Below are 25,983 nucleotides of genomic sequence, written 5' to 3' on the forward strand. Positions count from 1 at the left end.
TTTTTTTTAAGATTTCTAGCTCATTATAAAACAAAAACATATAAATATCATGGTGTTTCGAATACTATTCAAGTAAGAGACTTTCACTCCAAATATCATGAAATTCGATTGAAATTTGGTAAAGTTATAGCTATTTTTTGTTTTTTGACGTGAAAATTGTAATTTTTGGTCGAACTTTCGTTGCATGGAACGGAATGAAGACACAATCTTTTTCAATTTTTTATGTTAGGGCGTTTCTAGGCCTATAAAAAGGATGGTTTAGGGACAAAATGTCGAAAGACAAAACGTCGAAACCCAAAACGTCGAATGCCAAAACGTCGAATCCCAAAACGTCGAAAGGGACAAAACGTCGAAGGGACAAAACGTCGAAATCAGTCATTTTACTAGCGATTGTTATTGGCAAGCGTTTCTAAGGAAAAAATGGTTACGATGCGAACGGCACGGCCACGGTAAAAAGAAGCAAGGTATTATACTCCGAAAAATGACATTTGGCAGTGACGTCATTCCTATCGCAAACTCGAACGAGTGCAAAATAAAGCAAGGCCTGCTCTCCTTTACTATCTTCAAGGCCTCATGCTTGACGATAGGAATGACAACACATGTTTTGATGGAAAATCGTTGTTTACACGTGGGAATAGCCTACCTTGTTGTGTCCACCGTGGGCACGGCCTGAGAAAGCAAAACATTACAATTTTCATCAAAGTAATCGTGGGACAAATTTTTCAGAAAAATATCATTTCTGGCAAGAAAAGAAGCAGTGAAGCACTTTGAGAAGGAAACTGAAATGGAGGCCTGAGATGATGTTCGATAAAGAAGATATGTTTAAGGAGGTAAGGTGACATTCTTATGGCTATACTTAATTGCTGAAGTGATGAGAAGGCAATTACACAAGACAAAACAAGCCTGTTAAAGAATAAGACCGATTGAAGATGAAAAAGATGATAAGCTTTCTTTCGCCGCACCTTATGACTCGCTCTTCTTTCAACAAATCAGTAATATAATTTCATCAAGTTGACTGGATTTTCGACATTTAGTGATTTCTTCATTCTTCAAAAAAATACTCATTCTTTTGTCGGATAAGTACAGTTAAATCGATTTATTGATTTGCTTTTCGGAAATAGATATATTTCATCAGGATATCCAGCACATTTTTATATGCACTTTTGAAATGACTTCTGTGCATTGATTTTTTTTGTATAGAGAATCTCAAAATGAGCACTTTGATCAGAGGCACCAATAATTGCTTTATCGTTTCAAAAATTGAAAAAAAAAATACTCAAACAATTCTGACAAGACTTGGCTATTCATGTTTTTACTTTCCTTTCTAAGACCAGCTATGAATTATGGTATCCCGTAGATATTTTTGGAAAACAATGTATTTGCACTGATCCTTTTTTCCGGGGGATTTTTATTCCCCATATAAAATTTCTTTTGACGACATTTTGTTTTAGTCAATATATAAAAAAAATGAAATGTGGGCTATACAATACCAAGAGCTTCTCTTAATAAATCATACAAATCGGTTGAGGTGTCTTCAAGAAATCTTTTAAAAAAATATGATTACTTTTTACTATTTTTCCATAACAGACTTCCATCAAATTATAGTTTCGAAAAGTGAATAACCGTACTGGAAAAAAATCTGTAGCCTGAGATTTCGGAAAATTTCGAAGAATCTCCGGATCCAGATCATCAATGAACAAAATCGAGTACAATAGTTTTTTGAGAAATTGTGCAAAATTACACAAATAATCGTTTTTTAGATATTTAAAAAAAAAACGATTTGAATTTTTTGTTGTAGTAAAAAAATGGTCCTGCTAGTAGAGGAGTTAATCGAAAAAGTCGACGTTTTGTTAGACATTCGGGTACTTTTGTTCTTTTCGACATTGTAGCTTTCGACGTTTTGTCCTCTCGACGTGTTGTCCCTTCGACGTTTTGTCCTTTCGACGTGTTGTCCCTTCGACGTTTTGTCCTTTCGACATTTTGACATTCGACGTTTTGGCATTCGACATTTTGTCTTTCGACGTTTTGTCACCCAACCAATAAGGATGCTTTGAGGTGTATTAGTTTTTGCATAAATGCTTGGAAACAAATTGTGGCTCATAGTGGGGCAAAAGTTCGAATCGGTGGGGCAAAAGTTCGACCCATATATAAACTTATGGAAAAATTATCATACTGTCTAAAATCCTCATATTATCTTTACATTTAGCAAAATTTGCTTGATGGTGCAAAAAACTCACCAAAATTTCGAATTTTCAATTTATTTTGTGAAAATTGCTATTTTTGGGTATATTACAATTAACCCTGTTTTGGGTATTTTTTTCATGAAAATTTGATGTGAATTTGTCAGTAAACAAAAGTTTATAGCTGGTATAAAGTATACCTGTCATTTAGTATCGACAATTTGTGTTTGAATCAGCGAACTTTTGCCTAGATTCGAACTCTTGCTCCACCGGTGGGGCAAAAGTTCGTTTAAGGCAATCCATTTTAAAACTGTTATAACTAAAAATGGGTAACTATTTTGAAATAACTTTGTTCAGCAAAATTTAAGCCAATATGTTGAAGGTTCACTGTGAGGTATTTATTTCTTTTCCTTGTTCAGTGAGGTATTTATTTCCTTCCTTGTTTTTTTTTCTGGAAATTTTGTTTATACCACTAAGGTCGAACTTTTGCCCCACCTTACTGTATGCGTGACAAACTTACGTTTGGGCGAAGAAAGCAATTAAAAACTAGGAAAGGAGCAGATAATGAAGATTGTTAAAGAATCTACTCTGTGGGTTGTAAAAATGAACTTTTTATTTTTATTCGTTTTTACAAATGATCCATTTCAACTTGAGCTGACCACAAATTGGAGTCTGCTTCTAAACCAGTTCCCAAAGTCTGAACACTTGAAGGCCAAAAATAGTACATACACAATGCGCATTTTACAAATACATAACTCCAAAAAGCTCAGTAAATCAAATTCGCTCAAGCTGATTGAAGTTGGATTTTATTACGAAGATTTAATGTCTCATTGAACGAGAAATATGACAGTATCTGCATTTCAACACATTCGAAAAGCAAGCAAACATAACTTCATCAAAGCGTAAAAGAACATGACAGGAAACTTAATTCAGCCCGTCACCATTTCGTTCAGTTCCACTTGGATCCATTGGCTGTGGATTCTCCCTATTTATCGTGTCGGTTTTCTTGACAAACGCTGCGGAATCAACACTCTCTGGCGACCAAAAAGTGCTTCTTGAGACGCTCTACATACACAAAGGGGGAAATTCTGTTGTAGTTTATGGCTACAAGACAGCAACACCGTTTAGCTACGGAGCATATCGGAAATGGGATGCCTGTCATAAAAAGCGATGTGTGACACATTATTACCTTCCGTTTGCTGTACAAGCGATGGCTATTATGCCCTGAGGAGTGAAAGTGTCACTTCTCTTGTGAAAAATAGGAATTTCAAAATCAAAACAGTTATGTGACGTCGTTCCTTTAGTGCTAGACATCTAGACAATGCACATTGCACAGTGGTCCAGGAATCAGTTTTACGCGGAAAGGTACATTTTGAGCTTTAGAATGAAAACGGTCTTCTACAAAGTTGTTTGTATTAGTTAAGCCCTTTGTTTGGTGTTATTGAAAATTAGGGTGGACCACATTTTCATAGAAATTGTGTAACTAACTTTCTTATTTGTAGAAATTATATTATACATGCTTCCACAAAGTTGTAGACCATTCAATTTCAAGCAACTTTGCCAAAAAAAGTTTTTTTGTATCTCTTAAATTGACCGATTTAGAGCTATTTTCCTAAGGTGACATAGGGTGGTCCGAACAAAACTGGTTTTCTGGCTCTAGAGTTTTCAATTCAGATTTCTCATCAAAGTAGTCTATGAAACACTTTTAAAGCTTTGAAAAATGCGTAATTTGGTGAGTGAAGGAACTCGCTATCTCCTTCCGTTTGCGAGTTATTGTTGTTTTTCTCTCAAAAACATGCCTACTTTGATTGAGAATATCTCTGATTAGGGCAAACATAAAAAATATCTTTTGACGGCATTCAAAAGACAAAATAAAATTGTATATTATATCAAAAAAATTACGAATGTGTTATTTTTGTAACTCTAATAAAATGCCCTGAAAAACAAAGGATTTTAAGCAGAAAAACTTTAATAACTTTTGAACTAAAATAGATATCATAAATCTTTTTGCATGAAAATTTGCGTTTTGTTAAGTTCTTAAAGTCGTTCATAGACCGCTTTGACGCTTATTATCTCTGTTTATGGTGAAAAAACTGTGAGGACGTTTTTTGTTTGAAAAGATTGACAAAATTTTGAAAATAATATGTTTTTTAACCGAAAATTGTCCATAACTTGAAAAATATTCGAGATAGCTCTTTGATGCCGTCAGCAAAAATGTGCAAAATTGAAAGTTCTGATAGTGCTTCATACAAAGTATTCATAAAAAATCATCGCTTAAGGATATATTCACCATAAACCGAATTTTATATGGTAAAGAAAGCGAAAAAGAGATGTTTGCTAGAACAATCGATATACAGGTATGTTCCGTTTTTGTCACGTTCCGATTTTGTCACGCTCCGTTTTTGTCACGTTCCGATTTCGTCAACAAATTATTCCGTTTTTAACAACACAAAAAGAAATGAAAATTTTTATTTTCTTAAATGCTTAGAATATAAACTTAAGACTTATTTTGAAGGAAGCCAAAAGCTTTTCAAATGTTTCAGGGTTGAATTTTTGACATTATGTTGGTGATGAATACATGTATTGTAGGTGTCCAGCCCTATACCATTCAGTGATTGTTTACTCGTTTTCGATCGATAACTAATCAGAGTTTTCAAGCTTATTTAGAGCTGATAGACAAGATTGACACATCCTTCAACAGCCGACAGTTGCCTTGGCCACGTCCTAGTGACAGCTGGAGATTGTAAGTTGTTGAATTAAGTACGAATTAGCAGCTCTATGCAGATATCCTTATTTTTCATATAAAATTCATAGAATTTTTGAAATAAATGTGATAGACATATTTGTTCAGACAATGTTTAATTATTTGTTATAAGGAATGAATTACGGAATGAACTCAAGGTATTCTGCCCTGGAAGCAGACGCGGTAACCTTAAGACCTAAGACGTTGTAATAAAGCTCAAACTGTGTATCTGTTCTACTACTAAATTTGTTACCCAAGTTTGACAGGTTTATGAAGAGTTTCATACAAACTGCCAAACAGTGCCAGATTTTAAAAATCATGGCAGAAATTGCGCATTTTCAATAGTTTACTGTTTTTAGTCATTAAAAGTGTTTTGAAACATAATTTAGGATTGAAAGTTTTTTTTTGGGCAGTCAAAATTGTTTGGTTCTCATAGAGCAAAATTCTAACAAAAATGCTGTTTTTCATGCATTTTTGGCTCTCAACTTTTTCAAAAAAAAAACTATCGTTTAGACAAACTTAGGCAAGAAAAATCCTCTTCAAATGACTCCTTAGTCTTAAAAGCGCTTTTGCGCAAGATATCTCCGCGTGGAGTGACGGGGAGCGATTTTTAATTATTTGAAGCATCTTCAACACGAAGTGTTTAATAAATAAGGTTAACGACACTTTAATATGAAATCCAGAAAAGCTGAATCTATATAAGAATGAGTTATCGATCAGGGAAAAAAAACTGAAATCCAGATTGGCACAGAATTTGAAGGAAATGAATACGCAACTAGTTTGAAGCAAAAATTAAGGTTTTTGGACATGAGCAGCTTTTTAACGTCCGAACGGGTAGATTTTTTTTTTTTACTTTTTAAATTGTCGTATGTATCTGATAAATGTTTGACCTTGTTCTTCAACTCAAAACAAGTTTAGAAAATGGGTTTTTGTCTGCTTTTTGAGAAACTGGATCTCTCTGTGGCATATTCATGCTTATTCATGAAGCTAATTTATTTAAACTATTACCAAAATATTTTGCAACCAATACGCTCAAATTTAGGGATGTTTGTTGTGGAGTTTGTAAACTTTTATGTTTTCGATGAACCCATTCAACATTATTCTTACTAAATAAACAACAATAACCTTTGTTATGTGTTTAGTTTTACAATTTTGTCAGTGAGGATATTTTTCGTTAAGTGGGGGTTCCAAATCCCGGCACGGCGAGAATGTTTTCGGGTTGGAAGTTTTCTCGACTTTACAGGACGTAGGGTATCTTCGTGTGACTATAGCGCATTTCTTTCACCACTGGACTATCGCAGAAGTTTTTACATGTGCGGAAACACTAATAAAAGTGCGCAATTGCATCAAATCGGGTAGGTGTCTTCGGGGGACTTATTCTTTGTAAATCAAAGAAAAAGTGCTCTGAAGACACCAACAGGATTGAATGCAATCCCGCACTTTTTTTTCACACATTCGCATTTATGAGGCCATGTACATGTAACAATGACAGCTCTCAGTTGATCTGTTTATGTGTTTTTAAGAACACTTGTGTTGAGAAACAGGCTCTTTCCCAGTTGGGATGTAATGCTATAACGAAAAAGAAGAAATATGAGAAAAAAAGGAGAAAAACAAGAAATTTTTGAATTTCTCTTTACAAAAATAAATTAATGATCAGCTCGATAGGGGTCCATTAATTACGTAAGACAATTTTTGAGGTTTTTCAACCCCCCCTCCCCCCATGATAAGATTTTTTGTATGAAAATTAATAATAAATTGTATAACGCGTAAGAAATCTCAGACCCTCCCTCCCCCCATAAACCCTTACGTAATTAATGGATAGCCCCATACACCTTCGCGTTCGCGATTTTTGCAGATATGACCCATCTCAAAGTGCATAGTACATTTATGTGATTATCGTTTAGAAATATTTCACAATACATCTTTCAAAATTCTGACTAAAAGTAAAACTATAACCGTTAAGTATTTATCGCAAAATCATACTTCTTAATTGAAGATTGCAATCAAATTCCATTACGAACTTATACGAATGAACGATCTAAAGGTTTCTCACAGCCCTCAAACATCAAGAGTAAGCATGTATCGGATGAAAACGTGCACTTTCCTGTTAAAACTGTAATTTTCTCTTCATATTTGCAAAAAAATATCTAAGAAAATTATTCCGTTTTTGTCACGGTTCCGTTTTTATCAACTGAAAATAGCCGATCGTGTTGATAAAAACGGAACATACCTGTAACTGTATGTAAAGTCATTTAAAATTGAATACACATGTAATGATATCGATCATAGTAAGCGGAATCTAAGGAGTTGAAAAAAGGAAAATTATTTGCTGAAGCAGTTTTCAAGTGATCAAGGCCCACCTTCTGGTTCGTTACCTTAGACAGATATTTGGGATTTATATCTGGCTCTTGTTCAAGATTCATGCATCCTTCAACAGGCGAATGCTGCCCTGACTAATTCGTTGTGGCAGATTTATTGGTTTTGATTGAATTGAATGGGATAAGTTGGATGCCCAGATAGAATAATTGCAGATACTTCTATATTTCTATGGGACGATATCACGGGAAGTATGGTTTTGGTAATTTGAAGGAATTCTTCATAGTATACGTTTTGTTATCGTTTAGGGTTGATAATATAATAAACGGGACCGGTATTGAACGCATGACCTTCTGCTTAGTAAGCCGAAGCGGTAGCAATTTATAACCAACCACGGCATAGGTGAGCTAGACAAACATTATGTCGCGTGAAATAACAAGACTTCGTTTATGGATTAATGTTCCATGGATCACTGTTAAAACTGCTTCAGCAACTAACTCCTAAGATTTCGCTTACTGTGATGGATCTTATTGCATTACATATATTTTCAATTTTAAATTACTTTACATACAGTTATTCCAGTTGTTCCAGCGAGTAGTGTTTGGTCCGTTGAATCTGTTGCTTGCTCTTTTGTGGGCGAGCGACGGAGTCCGGATCAATTGTGTCCGGCTCGCGTTGCGCTTGTGAAAAAAAAAACGAAGTGTGCGGGTGAAAAACCGAAACGCGTCAGTAGTGTTTGGTCCGTTGAATCTGTTGCTTGCTCTTTTGTGGGCGAGCGACGGAATCCGGATCAATTGTGTCCGGCTCGCGTTGCGCTTGTGAAAAAAACGAAGTGTGCGGGTGAAAAACCGAAACGCGTCAGTAGTGTTTGGTCCGTTGAATCTGTTGCTTGCTCTTTTGTGGGCGAGCGACGGAATCCGGATCAATTGTGGTTGGTTTGCGTAGTAATCGCATTATCGGTATCGATCATCCGTGTAAATGCTTTCGTATCCATTTCAAATTATATCTATCGTTTACCAAAACGAATCCTTTCCCATATCCAAAATCCCAGTGTTTTCTTGTGGAAGTGCAGAGGACTCCTCGGCTTCTATAAAGCAAGTTACACGTCAACATTTCCCTCCCATCCTCAAATTGACCTGCATTCGGACGCAGCCGGCGCCGGTATTGTTTGTTACAATAATGAGAGCACCAGTACTTACACATTGAAGATGCTACTGATCCCGAGTAATGTCTATTGGTTCCCTGTGTAAGTACAGCTGTTCTTGCAATAACGGAGTAGCAACTGCGGGCGGTCAATCATGCTCATGCTCAGTTATTCCAGTTGTTCCAGCAAATAGCTCTTTTTTCGCTTTCTTTACCAAATAAAATTCGGTTTATGGTGAATATATCCTTAAGCGATGATTTTTTATGAATACTTTGTATAAAGCACTTTCAGAACTTTAAATTTTGCACATTTTTGCTGAAGGCACCAAAGAGCTTTCTCGAATATTTTTCAAGTTATGGACAATTTTCGGTTAAAAAAAATAATATTTTCATAATTTTGTCAATCTTTTAAAACAAAAAACGTCCTCACAGTTTTTTAGCTTAGCTTAGCTTAGCTTAGACTGACTACACATATCAATGGTTGCTATTCCGTGATTGACCGAAGTCAGTGAAAATGCACAAAGAATCAACTAGAAGTTTGACTGGGATTGGCCATAATCTTCTTCAGTGTGCATAATTCAGTGCCTCTATTTATACAGGGTCAATAACGGCGCCGGCCACGTCCTTGCAGTCAGGTGGGATTGAGGGAAGGAATGTTAGTGTGTAACCTTTGCTATTTGGAGACCGTGTTTGCCTCTGCATCTCCACAAAGGTTACTGGGAGGGATGTTTGTTAATGGGGAGGATCGTTGGGTCACAGGATTCACTTTGATAAGCAATTAGACCATGATAAATAATTATTTGTGAGATATAAACATGATTATGCCGACACTTGGGGTGACGAACCATTCAAAGTTTGTTGAACAAATACCTAAATGAAACATTCCTAACACTCCTATTCTTATGCCGACACTTACAGTGACGAACCATCCAAAGTTTGTTGAATAAAGTGAACCTTTCGGAAGTCTACACTTGTAGTGTCCAACCATTCAAAGTTTTTTTTATTACAAAAATAAAGGTAAAAAGAAAGGGGTGTTTTGCATAGCATAGCATAGCATAGCATAAACTGACTGTACATGTCAATGGTTGCTACTCCGTGATTGATCGGAACTGGTAAGAATTGCACTACGATCCAAATGAATAAGGGATGGGAGTTTCCGCTTACTCTCGAAGTGCAATTTTAGCAGATCTAATATTATTGATCAATAACGGCGCCGGCCAAGTCCTTACAGTCAGTTGGGATGGGGAAGGAATGTTAGGGTGTAATGATTGTTGCTTCTAGAGACCGAGAATACCTCTGCATCTCCACAATCACCACGGGAAGGGTGTTTATTAGTGAGGAAGGAAAAGATCTGGGAGTCACCTCTGGTCGGTGATGCGATCCATGGACAAGGGGGAAATATACGACTTGTATTTAAAGCTAGTTTTGTATTTTTGTCTCGAGAAGTTTTTGGAAAAATTACGTCAACATCTATAATGTCGAACAATTCAAAAGACGTTTTTATTAATGACGAAAACTGAAAATTACATGTATATATTTTAACTTATATGAAACAGGAATAATGCCGACACTTGTAGTGACGAACCATACATAGTTTGTTTGAAAATTACATATGAGTATTACTGTGCATTTTGTCTCGATATGGTAGAAGTTTTAGAAAATACGTCAACATTCACAATGTCGAACAATTCAAAGGATAATTTTTAATAATGTCAAAAAGAGAAAAATATATGTATATTCAAATTGTATAAGAAAAAAGCATAATGCCGACACCTATAGTGACAAACCATACAAAGTTTGTTTTAATATTACATAAAAGTTACGCTTTCAAGAAAATATGTGTTATCATAAGCATGAAACGAACTCACCAGTTGGCCATCCATTCTCGACTGAACACAAAACTGACACTGACAGCAAAACTTCTTGGCGTCCCGAAAATAAACCGTCTTGCTTGGGCCTTCCCAAATACGTACCCAGCAAGACGCTCCAAAACAAAGGGAAAAAAAAAAAAAATCTCCGGCGACGAAAACACGCGCGAAACCGTCAACAAACTCTATCGGACGACGCAAAACCGAACCGTCCTGCTTGGGCTTCTCGAAGCACTACCCAGCAAGACGCTCCAAAACAGGGGGAAAAAATTCTCCGGCAACGAAAACGCGCGAATCCGTCAGCTAAATCAATCGGACGACGCAAAACCGAACTGTCCTGCTTGGGCTTCACAAAGCACTACCCAGCAAGACGCTCCAAAACAGGGGGAAAAAAATTCTCCGGCAACGAAAACGCGCGAATCCGTCAGCTAAATCAATCGGACGACGCAAAACCGAACTGTCCTGCTTGGGCTTCACAAAGCACTACCAAAAAACGTCCTCACAGTTTTTTCACCATAAACAAAGAAAGAGATAATCTTTCTAATGCCGACAAAAGATTGAAAATCCATTTGCGCCTTCCGGAGATATCGGTATTTGAAAACAACCAATTTTTCGATGAAAATTTTTTATAACTCTGTAACCATAAGAGATAGAACAGTAGTTTTTTCGGCAAAAAGTTGCGCAATCAAAAGTTCCAAAAGTGCTCGGAATAAAGTTTTTGCGAGAAATAATCGTATAAAAAGTTATCAAGAAAAAAACTGATTTTTCAGTACCACCCTAACTTTTTTGTTAAAAAAAATCATAACTCGCGAACCATAAGAGATAGAAATTTGGGTTCTTCGGCAAAGTTGCTCCAAAACGGTTGTTCTAAAACATTGTAGAACATTGCGTAGTCCTAAATGCTTCAGCAAAAAACTGTGTGTGCTGATCTCGTAAACCATGTGGGCCACCCTAATTTTACATCTCTGAAAAAAATGTCTGAAAAATATGGAGAAACTTTGTCGAAGACACCATATATCTCAAATTGACGGTTTAGGCGCAATCATTTTTGTCTTCCTAGATATGGCTTTTGGGACCAATGTGCAATGCATTTAAATGGAGCATCCAATTCTGAAATTTGCAACTTCTCTTCTTTCGTACATTATTTTAAGATGCATTTAAGGTGAAGATGAATCGAAGCCAAACCTCAAATTTTCAAGCGCACAAATCTGGAAAACGGAACACGCGTTTGAGCTGAAAACTTAATCGATTAGTCACTAGCTGGTGGTGACGAATCGATTAATTTTTTCGGCTCAAACGAATGTTCGGTTCTCCAGATTTGTGCTCTTGAAAATTTGAGGTTTGGCTTCAATGCATCTTCACCTTAAGATTTTCAAAAACTTTTAATTTGCTGTCTTGCAGCAATTTCTTTTCGTTTTCTATGCAACACTGTGCCCAACAAACATAGTTTTTTCTAGGCTTCTTAAACTGTTTCGTTCAAAAGTCTTCTTTTTCTTCTTGGCATTACGTTCTCACTGGGACAGAGCCTGCTTCTCAGCTTAGTGTTCAATGAGCACTTCCACAGTTATTAACTGAGAGCTTTCTTTGCCAAACTTGCCATTTTCGCATTCGAATACCGTGTGGTAGGTGCGATTTTACTCCCCAGAGAAGTCAAGGAAATTTCCATAACGAAAAGATCGTGGACGGACCGGGAATCGAACCCAGACACCTTCAACATGGCTTTGTTTTGTAGCCACGGACTGTAACCACTCGGCTAAGGAAGGCCACAAAAGTGCTAAAGATTATTTTTTTCCATGTCTAATAGTTTCGAAGAAATAAATTTGAGAAATGTAAGCAATATCATGGGTTTTTGTCAAATTTGCAATCACGGGGGGTGGTACCATGAGCAAAGGAAAGGTCTGATTGGCATACAAATTTGAATTTTGACACATATCAAGTAAATGAAAATTTAACCATAACTTGGTTGAAATCGGTGGTGGTTGATTACATGTTTGTACTTTTTCGTGGAAACTTGATTAACTTACTTACCACCAGGCTTGATGGAAACTCCTCTGCGATGCAAAGATGAGGCGATTTTGCCATTTTTCTGTGGAGTAAAAACTGAAATCAACATTTTCAATACAGATCCTCAAGCGATTCGAGTGTGATTGCAAAATAAATGCGAGGATTTTTTAAGGCACTCTCGTTCTCTCTCTTTTGTTATGATGCTCACCTTTACTCATACTTCAAAATAACTCTTGAGTGTGCCGCCCGAACAAGACAGTCCTCGGAGAGTTGTGATGGAACTCTTTTTTTTTATGAAATTTTACTCTGTTGTGTTTTGTGCTGCATCTTCCTTGCTCATTTTTTGTTGCCTTTATAATTGTGGGATATTTTGGGTGCTAAGCTCAACTACCGCACGAGATACATCTGCAAAAGTGGCTACTTTGGTAAACAAAGTCTCGATTAATAACAGTGAAAGTGCTCATGGAACACTGAGAATCAGGCTCTCTTCCAATTGTGACGTAATTCCAAGAAGAAGAAGATAATCAACTGTCGTTTTTTATATTTACTAAATTTTAACCTGATGTCCTAAACAGGTGGCCTGGTTCATGGCTAACACCCGCACGCTTTTCCAGAGAAAAAGCCGCTGATTTTGATTCGTTACCTCCAGTCGAAATATCGAAGCGTGAAAGCATTCCTATAAATTTTCCCTAATGATGGCGAAAAATACGCTAAAGTGTAATCGATTATCGTCGCATGAAATATGGGAAAACGAAACGTATAATGTTATGACTTGCGGAGGGAGAGAATTTATTATTTATAGACAAAAAGCGTTGTGGCTGGCTCGTTGACTGGCTGGTATGGAGTGCTTTCGATTTCAGCGTTCAGTGGAAAGGTTGATTTAGACTAGTCATAAATTTTCCGTATTTTTCTCGCTCTACTACCTCTCGTACAATCTCAATGATACCGGGTAATTTATTTATGAGCTGAACTTCAAAGTCAAACGTAAAAGGTTTGATAGTTTTCGAAATTCTCGTCCGCGTCGATCCAATGGGTGCGATAGAGGATTTTTCGTGCCAGAGTCGGAAACCAGTTACCTACTCAAAAGTCACGTTCTCATCTGACTGCCTCGACGGAGTGTGTCTGTCTATATTACCCAATCGCAACGCGCGGCCATCCGTCCTCCAACACAGTATATTCTTTTCTCGTAAATCCAACATAAATATAGCCGACACGAAGGGGCGATAAATTAAAGCATCTATCTGGGTACATAAATCATTTGTCGAATGAAATTAGTCGACAGATGAAAATGTCATGTTACAACTAAATTTTTCGGTTGATCTAACAAGAGAAACAGAAATCGCAGCGTATAATTTAGTACCAAGACCATGGGAATATGAAATATGGGCAGCAAATAGCGAGAAGTTTTCGACACATAATTTATGAGTTGAACATTGGAGCTGTGAGATTTCTTAATGAAATGTTTTAAAGAGTTAAAGAGATGTAGAATCATTAAATTGAATATTTATAATTTATCAAATATTATGTTAGTGAATTACCGTTAGTCTACCTATATTCTACGCGATATATGACGCGATATAATCATAGAAATTTCCATAATAAAAAGTATGAACGGGAATCAAACCTAGTTCAAAGCCATGAAACTACCGTAATCCGGGGTAACATTGATCATTTTTTAATATTTCTTAAATATTTCGTTTGAAAATGCAAATGTTGCAAATTTTATATTTTTAAAACAAGTACTGCCAACCATAGCTCGTGACTATATACTACATTTTGTTTTTTGAAAGATTTAAGCATGTTTAAAAAAATGTTTTAGGTGATTTTTTTCATTTAGCTGATATGGGGTAACATTGATCATCTATGTAAACAACGGTCGGTAATATTGAAAATACCGTTACTTACTTAAATCATGGCCCCCGAAGCCGAATATGAAGGCCAAACGCTTACAAGTCATTTACTTTTTGAGATATTTTAAAATTAAAAACACTTCGAACCATGTAATACGTCTTAAGGTAGGCAATTTCCTAAGGGAATTCTATATTCTATACAGTGATTCGTTAATGTTGCCTAATTGAGCATACTTATGAAAGTTTTGACAAAGAAATCGTTTTTGGCTATGCCATTTTTAGTGAGAACCGCATTTTCCTTGCTCATATCGTTTGCAGAACTTATGTGAGACATGAATCTTCGGTAGTGTCATCCTTACCCATTGAAATCAATGTTTCGAAAAGTTGACAAATTTACGCATAATGTAAACGCAAATTTCGCAAAAATCCTCACTTACATTAGCTTATGAATATAAGAAAGAGAAGCACCATTCGTGATTTGGAAATGTTCCATCAATAAATTATGATACGAACTTTTTACGAGATGAGTCATTCCGATCAATCTTTCCCCGCTGATCAATGATACCCCGGATTACGGTACTATACTCAGTTACCATAAACGTACAGGTGTTGACAAGTAGTGGGCTGGATGAGCGACTTGTGGATTACCAGGCCCGACTTTTCAAGTGGACTGGTGGGATGTCGGTCCTGTAATTTGAATAATGACGTTCGATTCGCAGGTGCCTCAAAGACAGCTCGTCACGGTCGGCATAGTCTTCGACGGTGAAGCTGGACCACTTCGACAGAGAGTTTCCCGACAAATGAATACCTCCTTGAACATATAAAAAAAACTCATTTTTAATTACTACTTTGTTGGTCGGTATCGGTCCAGCGATTCCGGGTCGATTGGTTTCTGATTCGAGCTTGAATAGTCATAGCGTTAAACGCACGGCTATTCAGAAAGACCAATCTAAGAGGCGTGGATCCAAATTTCGCCGTTGAACATCTTACGTACAAAATATGTCTCGACTTCTCTGAGCGGCTTTAGGACATTTCGTCGAATGACATTTGGTCGAATGACGTTTGGTCGAATGACATTTGGTCGAAAGTACATTTGGTCTAAAGGACATTTGGTCGAATTGCTTTGGAACATTTATTTTGGTAGAATTACGTTTAGTTTAGCGGAAATTCGGTTGAAAGCTTATTTCCAAATGGTTTTTTGAATGATCATTTGGTGAAATTGATTATTATTTTCTAAGTGTTTCAAAGTTTGTAAGATAACGTATTATTTTAAATAATCTGAATCATTTACCGTGTTGAATAAAAAAAGGACATTTTATGTAGTCTTATTTTTAAATTTCATACATCTTTTTATTAATAATTTTAAGATATGCCAAAATCTAGGATTTTTGTGATTGTTCAAATAAACTTTTTAGAAGTAGATTTTTGTACATTGACTTGAATATTTAGCTCTAGTGAATTTATTATTCTTTGAAAATATTATCATTCTCTGAAAAAGTGCTTAACATGTTATTTTACTACTATGTGAACATAATGTTTTTTTATTTATTATTCTTTTGAAATGGAATCGTTCTTCGTAATAAACTTCTTACCTGCATCTGATGGAAGCATCCGGAGAGAGTACTCGGGATCTTTCTTTGAATTCCGAGTCTTACGTACGTGGGTAAGATTTTTTTAATGCGGAAATCAGAATTAAAACTGCAGGAAAAAATTGCTTTAAGAAAATCCTTTATGGCGAAGTGAATGTTAGGTATCGGTAACTCTACTTATGGCCAATTGGCTTATTATGGCTTTCAGCTTAATAACGTTCCTCAAACACATATATGGCTTTGCTGACAGTGTTGATGACCTCGAGTGAATAACAGAGTTTGCAGTAGAAGCTTTGAATTATTAAAAAAGAAAATTGTGCTAATTCTATGTATCTGGAAAGGGATGACGAGTTGACTGAGGCGACAAAAGATTTTTCCATTTAAGATCAGCTTATCTGGAATCGCAGAACATCAGAACATGCCTGAGCGAAAAAGCATCATGAAACGTAAAAAACACAAGAGGTTGATCAATATGTTGGAAGTGCGTCCATCAAATTGAATAACAAAACTTTAGTAGTACTTTATAGTACTCTCGACGATAGTCAGACTAAACATAAAACTTTATTTCCATACTATTTAGATTCGACTACTATCCTCTCCACGAAATGTCGGTTCGACCAAATATCATATGCTTTCTGGTGCAACTAAACCTTTTCGACCAAATGTCCATTCGACGAAATGTCCGTTCGACCAAATGTACTTTCGACCAAACGTCATTCGACTAAATGTCAATCGACCAAAGGTCTTTTGACCAAATGTCATAGATTCTCCCTGAGCATATTGTAACTTCGTACTTGTAACACAGTATACTTATGCAAAAATGTTCAATTGGCATCATAGTTTATAACTGTAGAAATGCTCATGAGAACACCAAGTTGAGAAGCGGTTGGGACGTAAAGAAAGAAGAAAAATTACAAGGCTATCAGTACACTGGCACTCCGACGACACAAGCCAAAAAGAGAGGCTATGTATTACTCGGATTAGTACAGGCGGATGACCTAGCTTTTTCGACGAAAACTTTCCAGACATCGAAAGTTCACCGAAAACGAGCTCACTGGTCATTTAAGTGTGAGGAAAATCCTGCGATTTTGGCAAAGACCAACTTTTGGTTCACATATGCAATCTTCGATTCTACGTTACGCTCGCTTTACTCGGCCCTGTCCTTGATTCCGACTCTGTGATATTCATTATAATGTTTGGCTGTGTAGTCTAAACAGTTCTCGGCCCAAAGCCCTCTGGCCTTATCTGGCACTGCATCACGTGTTTTCATGATGACATATTTTGTGCTCGATACCCAAGTAACCAGTAAGCACGATAATGCGGCACGGTAACAGCATTATATGCGCATATAGGGTAATCATTTGATGCATGTCAGTTTTATATACGCATATAAAGCTATTATAATGCCAGAAAAGGCGAAATAGCGTGCCATTATAGTGCCAAGGTATAACCGTGCCTCTCTGCACCATTAATGCTGATGTAAGACCACGTGAGAAACGTCAGTTGTTTTCGCCAGTTTTTTAGGGCGAATATTTTGTGCTTTCGCGTACGCAGCCAGAGAGCTTTCGCGTATGCGGCCAAGCAACTGGTACACGAGGTAATTAAATGAATGAATGAAAACGGAAACCTCTAATAGTATGCAAAAAAATGTAATAAAATGATACAGATAGTACTTCTCCGTATCAGACATATTCGTTTTGGTAGTTTTCATCCTTTTGAGGACTTGCAATTGCCACATTTTGATCCTCGTTTAATGATGATGAAATTCCTCATTTTGCGTCTCGTACCTGCGACACCCGTATTGTTGAGTTGTTGTCCTGCTCCTTTGCTCCTACGGCCACATAAGATGAATAGTATTGGAAAGAAAAGTGACCAATTTAAACCATCACTTTTCCCCGTCATAAAACCTGCAATTGTAGTAGTGAGAAGATTTATGTTTGACTTCCTCTTACCACTATATGCAAACACAAAGCACGTGGTACATCTGTCAAAACACTGGATGGCATTTAAACATGCTCTGTATGCGAATATAAAGCCAATATAGTGCTTATTTAATGCCTGTATGCATCAGGCTTAGAAGCATTAATGATGCTCTAATAGGGTTTCTATGCAGCGGAAGTGCTGTTATAAGGTGTGTAAGCATTTGTGGTGCTATTATAATGCTTGTACGCATCTATGATGCTGATTGAGGGCTTATTATTAGTGCTTATGGTTACTTGGGTATTGTCGAGGATCATCCTGTCCCTGCTTTCTAGTATTTCACTCCAAACTACTGCGAAGTTTAGGTTGTCAAATACATACTACATGTTGTGGTGTCTGCTCTATTTCAGATTTATGAAATGTAAACGAACCAATATATATTTGAATTGAAACTTCCCTTGACTTCCTTGAGCATAAAGTATCATACCTGTCACTAACGTAAGCTGCTAACGAAAAAATGGCTTGGGTTTCTTATTGCTGCAATAAGTGTCGTTGCCCATCAAGGCATATTATCCTAAAAAGTGTGGGTTCGATTCCCGCTTCAGTTGGTAGAACATTTCTTGAGAAAAGTTTTCAGACTATACCACTGACAAGCAAAGCCGATGTCCTTTATTAGGGTCCCCCAAATCAAAGCGATTTTTTTACAGCGACAGCGACAAACATTTCGCTGATGTTTCTATAAGAAAAGACAATTTACACCGTCTTCAACTCAAGGCTGCACAGACTGTACGATCACAAACATTAGGCAACGTACAACACGAAACACCCAGAAGCCCAATGATGAATTTAGTATAGTAATCTGAGTATAGTGCGATAGATTGACTCTTTATTATGGGGAAATTCAGCCCGAAGCTGGTTCATCCCCGAGATAGTGCGATAGAAGACACGCTGGAACATGATGTCTTGGACTGCCTGAGGTTCAACGTAGAACGAAACGCAATGGTGGCTTATTACAAGAATAAGGTGAAGGTTTCGTCAGCAACAGCATTATCAACGTATACTGTCCATGCGTAGGGAGACCCGAAGACGAGAAGGAGACATTTTATGCAAAGCTGGTGGAGATATATGACGGATTCTCGCAGCGTAACGTGAAAATCGTTGTTAGTGACATGAACGCACAGGGAGGACAAGAGGAGATGTACAGACCGGTGATCCGGTGGAACAGCCAGCACACTGTATCGAACGACAATAGCCAGCGATGCATCAACTTTACAGCCTCTCGTGGTATGGTTGTCCAAAGCACCTTCTTACCACGCAAAGATATCTATAAGGCCACCTGAAGATCACCCGATAATCAAACCGAAAACCAAATAGACCACGTTCTAACCGATGGAAAATTCTTCTCCGACATCAGCAATGTTCGCACATACCGCAATGAGAATAAAGATTCTGACCAGATGTGTCCCACTCGAGTTCAGATTGGGTACCACTTCTAGCACTGCATTTTATCCCTTGGTACTGCAAAAGGTACCCAAGTTTGACAAATAGTAGTACACTTTACTCGGCATTCTAGATTTTTCTCTGTATTGGCTCAAAACTTTCAACGGTGACCAATCCGTGTGGAAACTGAACGCCGCGGCTCAACATCGAGCGGCTACGGGGCTCAGAAGTAGTCCAATAATATGCACCGCAGTTAGAATTGGTCCTATCAACGGAAAAGCTGCTTGGCGCCGCCACTCTTGAAGCAGCACTAGGTTGAGCGGCTCCGAATCAGATAAACGGCAATTGAAGAATAAGAAGAATGCAGTATGGGCGAGAATGCTGTAACACCTCTCGAGAGCATACGAGGTACAGAATAAACAGTCACGGATCAGACAAAACTTCCGAGGAAAGAAGCGCCAGCAAGAAGAACGCACTTAGAACTCACGGAAGTTTTTCGAGAAGCTCTGCCGTTCGCACAAAGGTTTTGTTTCACAAGCCAACAAGTGCAGAGACTGTAACGGAAATCATCTAGAGAACGAAATTGAGGTGGTCGGATGGTGGGTACAGTACTACGACGAGCACCTTTATGGTGATGTGGCCAGTAGCGAAGGTGGTCCGGAAAAAACTTTGGGAGACGGAATGGAAGGCGCAATGTTTCCCATCTACAAAAAGATTGACAAGTTGGAATGTGCCACGTGCGGTCACAATTTTGAGCGCCGCATACAAAGTACTCTCTCAAATTTTATGCCGCCGTCTATCACCAATTACTAGAGAATTCGTTGGGCACTATCAGGTAGGATATATGGGCGAACGAGCTACAACGGACCAGATATTCGCTATTATTAAAATCATTTGTTCATCCATTTCAAAGCAGCCTATGATACAATCGATCGAGATCAGCCATGGTAGATTATGAATGAATACGGTTTCCCGGAAAAACTGATTAGATTGATCAAGGCGACGATGGAGTATGCTATGTGCATAGCCCGAGTATCAGGGACACTCTCGAGTCCCTTCGTACCTCGCAGAGGGTTACGCTTTTCGTGTTTACTGTTCAACATTGCGTTAGAGGGTGTGATTAGAGAGATCGGGGATAGACACGAGTGGCACAATCTTCAGAAAGCCCGTTTAGCTACTTGGTTTCGCCAACGACATTGATATATTAGCACGGAACTTTGAGACGGTGGTGGACACGTACTTCCAAATAAGAGCTGAAGCTAAGCGAATCGGACTGAACATCAATGTGATGAAGACGAAGTATATTATAACGAGGGGTTCGTATCGTTGCTGGAAATCGTGCCTTTTTTGGACGCAGAACACCTCGATTGAGCAAAGTTTACCATCGCACGAAATTAACCATCTACAAAACGCAAATTAGACCGGTACTCCTCTATGGACATGAAACAGGGACCCTACGTGCAAAGGATTACAGCATAACTGGCGAGCAGAGCAGGAGAATGAAACTCAGAGAGCAGTGCTTGGTATCGGATTGATGGAGCGCTGATCAAAACAATCCTACCTCTACCATGAATTGTCGGAGCGATCTCGGCAACAAGACAAGCCACTCCCTTGAAGACAGAAGATAAAGGAGACCACCGGGTGCGAGCAGAGTAGATCCACCTCCGGGAACTAGACCGTGCGTAATGTTGTATCGAGAATAAGTCAATGGAATGCCTGCAAAGTAGACGTCTTTCTCCACGCAGAATTGCAGGACCGACCTCGGCACTTGTCTGATCAATTTCGAGATAACGGTTTTGGGAGAACTTTCTTTAAGGTGGCAAATTATTCACTCGTGGCGCTCGTCTCGCATGTGTTCGAGTTTGATGTTTACGCACTACTGCCACCTAGCTTACGGTTGGTCAAACATAGTGCTTATAGCATTGGGCGTTATGGTTCACAGTACTTTGTTTTAAATTGATACTTGTTTACGATGTTACGTCTGTTTTTCTGTGGTACAAGGTTCAAAATGTTGGAATTGTTAGATTTTCAATGGAAGTCTGGACACCCAACTGTATGTAAAAAAACTATTTGCAATTTCTCAACAATCCTATTATAATTTCCTCCTTTGGCTTTTCCAAAACCGCCGAGGCAATTACTCCCAACCGGAAAGGCCTCGACAAGTAGGGGAAGCATCGTGGATAAACGCATCATTCTTATCCAACGCTTCCGCCCTTCCGCCGCACTAACTGTTTCGGTTTCCTCCGATACACAACTGCAATAAAGTATACATTATAAGTCTTTCGCCATATACAGTCAATAAATTTCTTTTTAATGTTTTCTAGCTGTGGAAATAGAACCATCAATGTTATTTATGATATTTTACCCTCCTTCAACAATGTTATGTTCACTTTGGCCATATATTACAACCGCACCATCCGTATCGTAGACTCCTTTTTGTCGTCAGAGAGCGCCGAGCCCGAAGTTCTCCGAGTTTGGTGCGGTCTCGTTTCCTTGTCCTTACCGAGCGTGGCTGAGCTCAAATCGTAGAAGGAGTTGCCTTTACCTCACCTTAGCCAGTCCAATTTTTCCACAGCTAACGTACCGTACTATGATTCTAATGCATTTGGTAGCACATCTATGGACGTCCCTCGTCAATCCACGCTGCTCCACGAAAAGCCATACTTTTTCAACCATCTCTCGTTCATTCTCTGGCTTTCACTGCACACCCCGAGCTCTGTTTTAGTCGAGATTTATGGGCAATATATTTGTTCCGAAAAGCTTCCAAGTTTAATGTTTTCCCTTGGTAGTGCAAGCCCAGAACCACCCAGGCTAAAGTAGGTGCGAGCCAAAGTGTACACACAGTCATATTTTTTCTTTAGCCCGTTCTCCTTCCGAAATTGCTCCACTGTCTTTCAATTCTTCCTTTCGGAATAAATATCTGGCGCTTCCGTCTTGTGCATATATTCCCTGTTGCCACTATTGCTGATTTTCCGCTTTTCATGGTTCACCGGACAGGGAACCGAAGAATTGCGGTGAGCGTTTTTCTTCTTAGTATTATTTTTGTATGCTCCGCTACAAGTTAGGAAGTTATTTATGCCACCGATATAAAACATCGCCACATATGTGGCAGAGTAATTTGTTAAATAAAGCAAGGTAATTGCCGGCAATCGCATGATTTATTCGGTCTTTGAAATTTGATGTATGGGAATATAGTATAAGGATAGGGAAATCATCACATCATAAATTATTTTTGCGTGTCTCAAAAAACAAATCAAAGTTTGACATACAGTGTCATTGAAACTATGAAAGATTTGGCTGTTATATTCCAGAAATACTTTATTAGAAGTGTTTAGTGTTTGTTGATGTACAAGAAAAACCTATCAAAAACATTCAGTTTTTCGATTATTGTCTACCTGATCACTCATAGGGCGATGGTACGCTACGTACTACACAGAATAGATCAGGGTGGTGGATCTTCCCCACTCCAACGAAGATCACCTGAACCTATAATTGTAATGTAATGTAAACAATGCCTCGATATTCGGTACTGCAATGATGAAAGCTTTCTGATGAGTTACCAGCTCAAATCGGATAAAAGCCATATTATTAAATTCGATATATCCTGTACATCGTTTCAAATTCTCAATCGCAGATGTCAGCATGATAAAACTGGAACTGATTGGAACAAACGAGGACTCAACAAGACTGCTACCACCAGTGCGCGATGCCAGTGTCACTTCCCATTCACTATCGTTTAATATGTCTGTTTTCATTAATAAATAAATATAATAAATGGATGGAGTGAAACATTTGTTTTGCGCCCTCCTGTGGCGTAATTTTTCTTCTCTTTGAGATCGTTGCAAGAGGTTGAGCGAATGTAGAAATGTGTATGGGAGAAAATAGGCGCATATATCTTTAGCTGGCGACACCAATTACATAGGTTTAATATTATGATATCCATAAAATGTGTCATCTTTTTTTTCTCTTTTCCTCCTCACCCGGTGGTGCTGAACCGTTTGTGGCGCAGCGGGTGGCACGTGACAATTACGACAGAAAACATACACGTCGAACACAGGCGCGTTCGAGCACGTCATAAACAGAGAGATTCCCGGGAGTTATAGGGGAAATCAGGGTAAAACCGACACTGTGGGTAAGCTCGACACCCTTTGATGTTTCATGTTTTGAGCAGATTTTCATGCAGTTTCCACCACGCTCTATCTTAACTTGTGAAATGTTGTTTTTCGAATGACAATACAACTGACGCTACCAATAAACTGTCAAAATAAACAACAATATCATATTGGATAACATAGAAGCAACAGCAGTTGCAATATTTCGCTGTTATTCTTTAACTATTTCGCATGTGAAATTTTTAAAATGTCATTATTTGTTCTGCGTCTACATCATCATTTATTATTATTACGTTGATACAACATGAAGAAGAAATTATGTTTTGGTTTTTCGACAGCTGAAAACGCTATTGAAAAATAAATGTCCACTCGGGGTAAGATCGACACTTTCATTTGGGGTAAAATCGATACCTTTCTTTGCTTCATAATCTAACTAGCGGGAATCTTTCTAATCGGAAGACTGTCTCTGTAGTTTATGTGAGTCTTTATTTTCGAATTCCAGTGAAGTTCACGGATGGCGAACTTGTTAACATGTAAAATATGACTTGCCACAAGCTATCATTAAGTTTAAAAAAAAATTCTATGATATCACGTTTCAAATTATTTGATGAAGAAATTTTTCGCATTTAAAATTGAAGAATTAATAGAATTTGAAATATTTTCACATAAATTAATTTTAATGTTTATTTACAAACCATGAGGTTCGAAAGTTTTTATTATCTAAAAATAATTACACCTCTGTTTTGTTAAAATAAAACAGTATTTATTTTCACAACCAATCATTCGCAACAACTTCATCTTCGTCAGCATTCCATGAACACAAATTAATAATATCCATGTGTATTCATTCCAACTTTATAATCTTAGCATGGGACATTTGAAATTTTCACATATATTTAGTGGATCTTTGGCCTCTCTTCGATATTTTACGTAATATGTGAATAATCCTTTGGAGAAAGGGGTCATAAATTTCGAAAGTCATGTTTTAAGCATTCTTTTATATATGCATTGTGATGGTGATGTTCACAACGTATAAATTCTACTCAAAGTGGATGTGTCGGTTTTACCCCAACAGGGTGTCGATCTTACCCGCACTCTCAATTTTCTCACCTAAAATGATGAAATATCAATTTGATTTAAATCAATATATAACCTTTATATATCATCCAGCGATCGCAAGGATTGATAGATTAATAACCAATATGTGATTCTACAACAATTTTAGGTTCGTTTAACAAGCGAAAGTACACAAATTTTATCAATAAGCTTAGGGTGTCGGTTTTACCCCGAATTCCCCTACAGTCCGCCCCCGACCGGTGCACGCTATGTTCAAAGGGGGTTATTATGCAGCTTCCATGATCCTCAGATTTTCTTTCACAGAACGTAAGAACATGAACGTAAGAAACATTCTAGTGAAAACCATGTAATTTTTGAAAAATCTTTTGTTTTTTTTTAATATTTCCAATCGAAGTTTATATGTGATGAACTACGAATATTTTATATCTTAGAGAATCTTAAAAGTAGATGGAGTACCGTGTACCTTTTAATTCCGCTCATAAATGCTTATCTCTGACAGATACGCGTATTTCGACTACCACTTGCAGTGATAGTCGTGTCAGTTACTCAGTGGTCTTCAGTGTCAGTTACTCGTATCCAGTGGATACGCAGTGGATACGAGTAACTGACACTGAAGAAGACTGCAAGTGGTAGTCGAAATACGCGTATCTGTCAGAGATAAGCATTTATGAGCGGAATTAAAAGGTACTCGGTACGCCATCTACTTTTAAGTTTCTCTATCGAGATTCTGCTCAGAGGATTCGAACATTAATAAGAGATGTTATATCTTGTTGTTATAAACTCTAAACCAATAATGTAAACGTTAATGATAATTATGATGTTGATCATGGAGATGATGATTATTTTAGTGAGATCTCAGTAAGCTGACATGGAAAAAGAAGTATGTAGTAGATACAGGGCTGATTTGAACGGTATCCCATGAAACATTAGTAGTTGAATAACAGTTAATTCAGCTGAAATATACTTAACAGTGGTCTTATTCCACTAAAATGTTTGTTGTATTCCTCTAGACCAACCGCTCAATATTATTCCACAACAATTATACTTAATTACAATAAAAATCATATTTTTTTCAAGAATGTTACTGGATTTAATTAATACAGTCAGGGATTCAGATGCCGAATGTGAACGTGCTTGTATGGCGAACAACCTAATATAGAAGGAACGGCATCCGTTTCTGCACGGTTGTCACTCTGGATGTGAAGAATGCGTTCAACAGCAAAAGTTGAGAGGCGATAGCCCACGCGCTTCTCCGCCTCAATGTTCCGGTGCAGCTGTGTAAACTCCTTAAAGCTATTTTGATGGAAAGATTCTACTGTATGATAAAGAGGTGGGACAGAAAAGCGTTCGAATTACCGCGGGAATACCTCATATGGCGAATCGATGGAGGATGTATAATTGACAGCAGAGCACTCCATCTCCATATTTGAGGAATGGATGAGGTCTAGAAAACTGAGACTTGCCTATCACAAGACTGAGATGCTGGTGGTCAACAGCCGTAAGCCCGAGCAAAGGGTGCTTATCTCGGTAGGCGAGTCCAAGCGATGGTAATGGTCGATGACAAGCTCAGCTTTGGTAGTCACGTGCTTGCTTGATAGTCAAATGCTTGAAAAGGGCATCTAGCGGCGCATTCAATGATAATGCACGCAGAATCTTATGTGTGCCCCAATTGTGCAGGTGTGGCGGAAACAGCGAAGAATATCGTGTTTGATTGCCCCAGTTTCATTATTTGCCACAATAT

The sequence above is a fragment of the Aedes aegypti genome, chromosome 2 (assembly GCF_002204515.2).
Source record: "Aedes aegypti strain LVP_AGWG chromosome 2, AaegL5.0 Primary Assembly, whole genome shotgun sequence".
Classification (NCBI taxonomy): domain Eukaryota; kingdom Metazoa; phylum Arthropoda; class Insecta; order Diptera; family Culicidae; genus Aedes; species Aedes aegypti.